The sequence below is a fragment of the Brassica oleracea genome, chromosome C6, assembly GCF_000695525.1.
Source record: "Brassica oleracea var. oleracea cultivar TO1000 chromosome C6, BOL, whole genome shotgun sequence".
In the NCBI taxonomy this organism is placed as follows: Eukaryota; Viridiplantae; Streptophyta; class Magnoliopsida; order Brassicales; family Brassicaceae; genus Brassica; species Brassica oleracea.
The window spans coordinates 10,107,334-10,117,075 of record NC_027753.1 but is presented as its reverse complement, the minus strand read 5'-3'; the positions used below and the strand labels follow the sequence as shown (position 1 = coordinate 10,117,075).

Genomic DNA, 9,742 nt, shown 5'->3' with positions numbered 1-9,742 from the left:
CCGACCCGACCCGATATATAAAATTATCCATACAGTTCTAGAATCCTTAATCGAAATACCTAAAAACCTGAAATACTTGATCCGAACTCGAATGAGTACCCGACAAAGTAATCAAATTCTGGTTTAAAAGGCAAACCCTTTATCTAGTCTTTACATGATTCAACGAACAAAATAATCCAAATGAAAATAAACAGACACATCCTTTATTTATAAGAAAATCAAGAAACAAACCCTACAAGTGACTACACAAACATCACACTGAAACACAAAAGTTACACTGAGACACAAACAAAAAACATAGCCCATGCCACCTCGAAGTCAGGGCCGGCTCAAGTAAATTGTGGACCTTGCCCCTATGCCTAAGCCGGCCCTGCTCGAAGTGACAAATCCACAAGTATGACTCTGATGTAACTTTATTCACACGGAAAGCAAGAAACAAACCCAACAAAGTTTTCAGTTGGCTGCTGGAGCGATATAAGCTCCAAGAGCATTGACGTGAGAGTCCGCGAAGCCATGAAAACCGACGATCTTCTTGTCTTTCACTTCAAGTAAAATGTCTGTACTTTCTTCTCCAGGAAGTTTTTCAAATCCATAATACTTTGAAGTCTTTGTGTTGGTTTTGAATTGAATTCCCGCAATTTTGTTGGATGAATCTGACCAACCCTTCACGGAAATAAGATACTCGTTGGGATGACTTATCTCAAACTGCATGATCATGAGAAACCCAATATGAATATTTTCAGTAGAAAATATTTTTAGAAAAGAATAGAAACATAATACCGTTCCAATGGTAGATCTCCTTCCCCTCACACCACGGGCGGGTCCTTCCTTTGTCTGTCCGTTCTTGACATACTCGAAGCTGATTTGCTCAATCCCTCGACCAACTGCAACATGTATCTTTGTCACACCGTCGTAATCGCCTCCGTCATCCCATTGATTGCCTCCCTTGCCTCCTTGTGCCTCCAGTCTTTGAGTACTAGAACCGCTGTCAGATCCTTTTCCACTGTCTTGAGTACTAGAACCGCTGTCAGTTCCTTTTCCACTGTCTTTAGTACTAGAACCGCTGTCAGTTCCTTTTCCACTGTCTTTAGTACTAGAACCGCTGTCAGTTCCTTTTCCACTGTCTTTAGTACTAGAACCGCTGTCAGTTCCTTTTCCACTGTTTGAGTCGCCGCCCGGTTTAGAACCAGTGTCGAAGTAGGCCCCAATAGCATCAATAGCATGACCAGCACGTCCATGGAATCCAATAAGCTTTTCTCCATTTTCACCTTTGAACTCGAATTCTGTTCCCTTCATCTCACCGAATAAAGGAGAGGTAAATCCTCTTGAGGTTGTGAGGTATAATGATGTGATAAGTGTTGTATCATATGTGAATATATGATCGTAGCTTCCACCAACTGCCGTGAAGTTATCATTTGGATAATCCACCGAAAACTGTATGTAAGTTTTTCATTAGAAACAAATGAATATGTAGCAAAAAATATTCAATATTAACAGAAGTCACCAAAATATTTAATTCATACCTCTTTTACTTGCCCTCGACTTGTCCCGTGCTCACGGATTTCAACTTTTCCATCCTTTACGTATTCGATCTTGATGTAGGTTACACTGAATTCATCAGCTGCCACAGCTACTCTCTTCACACCATCGAAACCAACATCGTTGAATTCGTTTCCCCTGTCACCACCTAGGGGTCCCATCTTTACGGGTACTACAGGTTTAGGACCACCTTTGCTGGGGTCACCTCCCTCACCGCCTTGTGAACCGGTGTGGAAGTAAGCTCCAATGGCATCAATAGCATAGCCAGCACGTCCATGGAACCCGAGAAGCTTTCCTCTATTTTCACCTTGGAACTCGAAATCTGTTCCTGTCTTCTCACCGAATAATGGAGAGGTAAACCCCCTGGAGGTTGTGAAGTATAGCGATTTGATAAGCGTTGTATCATATGTGAAAATATGATCGTAGCTTCCACCAACGGCCACGATGTTATCATTTGGATAATCCACCGAAAACTGTATTTTATTTTCCATAAAAATCAAACAATTTATTAGCAAACCCAATGAATATTATCGTAAAAAAATAATCACAATGTTTTATACCTCTTTTAGTTGCCCGCGATTTGTCCCGTGTTCACGTATTTCAACTTTTCCGTCCTTTATGTATTCGATCTTGATATAAGTTACACTGAATTCATCTGCTCCCACAGTTACTTTCTTCACACCATCAAAACCAACATCATCGAATTCATTTCCCTTGGCACCACCTAAGGGTCCCATCTTTCCGGGGACAACAGGTCTAGGACCACCTTTTCCGGGGTCACTTTGCTGGGGTCACCTCCCTCACCGCCTTGTGAACCGGTGTGGAAGTAAGCTCCAATGGCATCAATAGCATAGCCAGCACGTCCATGGAACCCGAGAAGCTTTCCTCTATTTTCACCTTGGAACTCGAAATCTGTTCCTGTCTTCTCACCGAATAATGGAGAGGTAAAACCCCTGGAGGTTGTGAAGTATAGCGATTTGATAAGCGTTGTATCATATGTGAAAATATGATCGTAGCTTCCACCAACGGCCACGATGTTATCATTTGGATAATCCACCGAAAACTGTATTTTATTTTCCATAAAAATCAAACAATTTATTAGCAAACCCAATGAATATTATCGTAAAAAAAATAATCACAATGTTTTATACCTCTTTTAGTTGCCCGCGATTAGTCCCGTGTTCACGTATTTCAACTTTTCCGTCCTTTATGTATTCGATCTTGATATAAGTTACACTGAATTCATCTGCTCCCACAGTTATTTTCTTCACACCATCAAAACCAACATCGTCGAATTCATTTCCCTTGTCACCACCAAGGGGTCCCATCTTTCCAGGGATAACAGGTCTAGGACCGCCTCCATCGTTACCAGTTCCAGAGCCAACAGGTTTAGTACCAGCTCCGTCTTCGCCGGTTCCGTGGCCACCAGGTTTAGTACCGGCTCCGTCTTCTCCTGTCTCAAGGCCACCAGGTTTTGTACCGGCTCCGTCTTCGCCGGTTCCAGAGCCACCAGGTTTAGTACCTTCTCCATCTGCCCCGGTTCCAAGGTCATTAGGTTTAGTGCCGGCTCCGTTTTCACCGGTTCCGGGACCACTAGGTTTAGTGCCGGCTCCGTTTTCACCGGTTCCGGGACCACCAGGTTTTGGACCACCTCCCGCATCACCGGTTCCTGGGCTAGCAGGTTGACCGCTTCCAGCGTCGCCTGTTCCGGGGCCAACAGGTTTTGGTTTAATGCTACCAGGGGGAGGAATGGGAGCAAAATGAACGTTGATGGAGTTGAGTGCACTTCCACTATTTCCTAGAAATCCAGCGATTTGGTTGTTTCTCGGTGCGTCAGCAGAAAAGAAGTTTCGTGTTAGGTTTCCATAAGGCCCATAGGTCTTCTTGTTCGTCCTAAACAATAACGCCGTTATAACGTCTCCGGAGAAAGTCGTTCGGTAGTAACCAGCCACACGCGTTATGAACTCGTCTGAGCTCAGTGTAAACTGCCAAAAAACAAAACTTTAATTAACAGAAAAATAATGTTTAATAATCTTTCGTAGATATCCCCTATATATTATTTGTGAAACATTACAACTTCTTTTTGTAGTCACGTGTCATCACTAGGATGATTCTTAGAATTATTAGAGAAATATATTGATCCATCTAATTATATAATAAGTTTTTTATTAAACTAACTATAAATTAATTATTAATGTCATTTATTATTTCCTTAAATAAAGATTACGGAATTGTCTAATGTGGCTAAAGTATATATATATGACAATTAATGATTTTGAATGATAAAGATCTGATAAAAAAATAATGTATCTTCTATCAAATTTGTTTAATTTTAAACTATTAAAATAATTTAAGAAAATCACAATAACCATATTATAAAAATTTAGATTTTTCTGTATATGTTATATTTTGAATTTTAAAAGACGACTATAAATTACTAAAACTGTTAAAAGTCTCACATTCAAATTTTACGATCCATGGTTTAAAATTTTTGTTAAGACAAAATACAAATGATTACAAAATCATATAAATAAAAGTCTAATTTAATTAATCATTAAAATTTAAAATATATATGTATATATATCATTCTAAATTAAACTATAAACCATATTGAATAAATAAATATTTTAATTTCAAAATTACTTTGAATAAAATTTTTTTGATAAAAGTTTTGAACTAACATTGACAAATTTTTTTAAATTATAAATTACTAAAATTATTAATCCCACAATGAAAATTTTGTTATCAGTAATTTAAAATTTTTGATATTAAAGATACACATGATCAAAAAAACATATGAGTAGAAATCATCATTTAATATACATTAATATTAAAAATATACAATGTATGTTAATATCATTTAAATTTAATTACATTTGGATTAATAAAATTGATTTATATGTTTGCACCAATTTAATTATATATATAATAATTACTGACTTTTAATTATTCAATATATATTTATTATTTCATAATATATAAGAACACATAATACATAAAATAATTTATATATATAATGTTTATCCCGCGCATTTAATCTAGTAAATCTTATACTTCTCAGAGTTCAGAATAATCATATTACAAAAATATTATCACTGTTTACTAACTTCGTCAGAGTTGGTGCCAACGGTGCCACGACGCTGGGGCTGAACGTTGGTGCCCTCGTATTCCACCTCGATAGATCTGATGACGTCATCAAACGTAAGCTGGACTCTATTCACCTTCGCGTGCGTTCCGTCATCCCAAGACATTTTGGCCTTAAGATCCGTCAGATATCTATTGACGAGAAATGTATCAAAGTTTATATATATCCAAAAAGAAGTTTATACTGGAAGATATAATAAAAGAAAACACAACTACGTAGTCTTAACCTCTCAGGATCAAACTGACGGTTAGCAAAAAAAAGGATCAAACTGACTCAGATCAAATAGCACACATATTATATTCACGTACTTAGTGTTTTTTTTTTCACAGACGGTTTAAATTAAACTTTTCATCCGTTCGATGACAATTCATTATCGTGTGAAACCAGAACCATATGTTTGTTTCTTTAAAAAAACTGATGAAAAACTACAATATATATATATGGATGAAGACGTACAATTTCTAAAAAATGATAGGTATCAGAAAAAGAAGAAAAAATTATAATATACCCAGGAGAAAAGGATGAAATAAAGGAACAAAAAATATATACCACAAATATTTGTTAAAAAATTAAAAAATATAATAATATTTTTTTTGGGACAATACTTTGACACCAACATAGCCACAAAATGATTTGTTCATAAATTCTTGGAATTCTTTTTTAAATACTTTTTTTGTTGCTAGTCTTTCAAAACAAAAAGAATTTCAATTTAGTACTCCTTTCTTTGTCTTTTAAATCTGTATTTTCAAAGATCTCTGTATTTTCGTGGATAGTCTTATATCCAAACCCTACCTCGTTTTAATCGGATATACAGAAAAATCAAGAAAGCTAAAATTAATGTGTGTGTGAGAGAGAGATAGAGATAGAGATAGAGATAGAAAGAGACCTTATAATGTTGGAAAGCAGCTGTGAGTGAGAATGATAGTATTTGACATGGGGCAGTGCTACTCCCTATATATATAAAGTGAGTGAAATGCCACAGTTTATTATATTATATGTATGGGATAACTCGAACCGCGGCAAATACATATCATTATTTTCAAAAAAAGAAAATGCTCTCCACGTGGTGTAACAACTTAATAATAATCCAAGTAACCATGCATGAAACGAAAAAATCCAAGCAGCCATGCATGAGATGAAAAAATCCAAGTAACTATCGATTTGTGTCACCAAACGAAGCAACAGAAAAATGACAAGGAATCAAGGATCATACTTGTTAATTGTTGGACCACAACCAGTTCACATGTCCTTGACAGCTAATACGAAATTTGGAATAAGATGGACGCTTATCCAGCACGTATGCAAAATGGCACAGAAGAGAGCTAGAAAATGATGACCGTCTTTGATTTTTTGCCCATTATTTTTCCGTAACTTGAAAAGGCTGGGTACTGTTTCTATTGTTGATCTTTAACATGTCATGCACAGTCTAGATCCAATTCGCATGAGGTACATGGACGTGATGTCCTCTGACAGTCACATGTAGGGATGTTATATACGATAATCCAGCCCAGCCCAACCCTATATTTAAGCTCGGCCCTAAATGAACCCTTAACCCTATTAGACAAGGTTGAATCCTTTTCAACCATTTTAAACCCTTTATATTTTGAAATATGAAGACATTTAATATAATCTCTTATGAAATACATATTATCTTATATATTAACATAAATCAAAGAAAAATGGTTTTTGATTAAAATATTTCTTGTTTTCAATCTAAAATTTTGTAATAACGGCGAAAAAACTTATTTTGTGATTTTGGTGGAAAACTTGATTTTAATGGGAAAACTCGATATTGTGGTTTTCGCAAGAAAACTCATTATGTGGTTTTGGCAGGAAAAAATCATTTGTGCAATTTATTTTTGACATGAAAAATTGTTTTTATGATTTTGGCGGGAAGTCTCGTTTTGCAGTTTTGGTGGGAAGTCTCGTTTTGCAGTTTTGGCGTGAAATCTCGTTTTTGCGGTTTTGTCGAGAAACTTGTTTGGATGGAAAACTTGTTTTTGCGGTTTTGGCGAGGAATCTTGTTTTGCAGTTGGCGGGAAAACTCATTTAGGCGGAAAACTCATTTTTTACAGTTTTGGCAGAAAAACTTTTTTGGCGAAATTTTATTTTTACAATTTACCGTTTTGTAAAGAAAATTCATTTTTGAAGTTTTAACATTGTACCAAATTATTGTTGTTTGCCAAAAAAAAACAATTTTTTTTTTTTTATCTAGTAGGGTCCAACCCTATCAAAACCCTTAAATTTTTTAACCCAGCTCTAAGTTAACCTTAATACTGTAGAAATAATGCATTACAGTTAGGGCTCTTAAATTATTTAGATGTGCCGCTAGTGCCGGTCCAACACTCTATAACATCCTAAGCCAGTTCAAAAAACTATGCCCTTATATATGTCACTCAAAATCATATAACAAGAGTAACTAAAAATCAAACTTCCATAAAACAATCAAAATTCGCAAAATGTTTATAAAGAAAAACAAAAGTACGTAACAGAATTAAAAATACTTATTGCTGAAATATTGATCTTCTTGCATTCTTTCCTGCGAAATCATTCATTAAACTCGTATAGTCAAGTCTTTCAACCATATCCATCTCAATTGATAACATAGCTAATCCATTTAATCTCTTTTGTGGCATGGTAGTCTGCAAATAATTCTTTATCAGTTTCAACTTCGAAAAACTTCTTTCAGCTGTTGCAACCGATACCGAAATAGTCAACAATATACGATAAGCAACTTCTATGTTTTTATAGCAATCCTCCATTTTTTTTTTCAAAAAATCAAGAACCTTGATAGGCTTTCGAACTTCCAATGGTATTGTTTCTCGGAGAATCTTCAGTTTCATAAACAAATCTTCACCAACAATGTCTGAATGCATACCATTCTTCAAAGAAGCTTCTAGATTCAAACATGATATGCCCTCAAAGTCTCCTCACTTGCGGCTGTTAGTTTTTTAAAATCAAACAAAAATCCAAAAGTGTTCAATACTTTTGAAATTGTTCAAATCTTGACTGAAGAGACACTATAGCTTGGTCCATGAGTGTGTTGTAGTACTCAATCCTGAAACCCTCTTCTAGTTCTAGTAGCACATTCTCACCAACTATCTCTCATAGTGCTTTTTCTCCTAATAATACACTTTTGTTTCATAGGAAATTCAGCTTCCATATCTGCTGCAATTTCTCTAGCCTTAGCTTTTGCTTCCTCAAACCCAGTCTCCCAATATTTTTGAAAATATGACACAAGACCTTTCAGTTGCTGAATTGCAGCATCAATATCAACATTTTCTGATTGCAACCTCTAGCTTACAGTGTTGACAACAAAAATAAGGTCATACCAAACAACCATACCAAACATAAACTCAAAACCTCCAATCCCATGTGTTTCACATAAAGCAAGAGATTCAACACTGCTTCGTGTTGCTGGATTGTAAGTACTTTCAGCCAAACAAAGTAACACTTCTCTGATTTCTAAGGCCTGAAACCGTATTGCTTTGACACTTTCAACATGACTTTTCCAACGTGTCTGAGACAAAGATTTAAGGGTTAAATCCTTTAACCATATTTTTCAGTATGTCCCATCTGTTTGTCGAGGAAGCAAAAAAGCAATATATATATATTCGTTGAACGATTCCAAAAAAGGACACAACTTTTGGGGAAGAAGTTGCTATATTACATAACACAAGATTCAGACTATAACAACTACATGGGATGAAGAATGCCCTTGGATCAATTTCCAACAACCTTTTCTGAATTCCTTTATTCTTTTCTCTTCATATTAGATCCATTTTCATATCCTTGTTCTCTCACATCACCAATGTCTAACTCTAGCTCAACCAATGAATCTTGGAGGGAAGTAAAAATCCCTTCTCATGATTTATCTTTGACAATCAGAAATGTCTAAAAGAATTCCTCAACCTTCCTTGACATTGTAGAAACTAGAAACATCCACACATCTGATAACCAAAGTCATTTGCGCTTTGTGACTAATATCTGGAATACAATCAAGAATTATGGAGAAATACTTAGAATAATGGATCTTCTTTATGATCATAACTTTGATCTTCTTAGCAAGCATTTGAATCATCTCATTCTGAATCTTGTGACTAAGATAATACGCATATATTTATTTTTTTCTCAATTCGCCTAACATGCTCTCTCATCACTGCATCAAACTCCACAATCATCTAAATAAGACCCAAAAAATTTCCATTGTTTGCTTCACCAAGTTTTTCATTATCTCCCCGAAATGCCAGATTTCTTTGAGTTAGAGTTTTCACCACTGCAAATATTCTTAAAAATACTTCTCTCCAATGGCCTTTCTCCTTTAATTCTTCTTGAACATGCTTATCAATTGTTTGATTTTTTTCATAATCTCAACTCCAACTCCTTATAGTGTGTCATGCATATAACATGATCATGAGACATTTCGTGTTCTTTCAGACTTGTTGCAAAGTTTCTCCAATCATTAAATCCTGTGGTTACCAAGTTTCCAACACTGCTTTCATGTCTGAACAACTTGCAGCAAAAACAAAAAGATTTATCCAAAGCTTTTGAATATATCAACCACTGCTTATCTTTTTTCTCCATTAACCATATCTCTCGTGTAAAATGCATGCGAAAAATTGTAACCACCCGGTTTTGTTAAACCGGTATGGTTTAATTTAAAACAATTATGTGTGAAACCCAAAGCCAATCTCATTAACTAAATCGTGGGCGTATATATAAGAGTTTGTGTAACCCTAAAATATACGTCAAGCCGTCAACCTCCTCATACCATCTTCTTTTTCTTCATGAAACCTAGCGGCAACCAAGACAACACCATCACCTTCATGCCATCATTATTTTGTGAAACTGAGGGACGGTATCCCATGGAAAGAGAAGGAGATGTCACGCCTCATTACCACTACGTAGCGTTCACCGTTTGGGGCACCTTGTGTCACCGGAGATGTAACACGGTGCTGGAGACAAGCCTTGCCGTCAGAGATCCATCGTATGTCTCTTATGGTCGTCGTGCATCGGATCCGAGAGGCTTTGATGTGGAGAAGAGACGCACGTACACGA

The 9,742-nt window shown here is 35.9% G+C and overlaps 1 pseudogene; it reads right to left on the bottom strand.

The window, feature by feature from the left end:
* Positions 1-204: 204 nt before the first annotated feature.
* LOC106297050 lies at positions 205-5,629 on the bottom strand (annotated as a pseudogene).
* Positions 5,630-9,742: the final 4,113 nt, after the last annotated feature.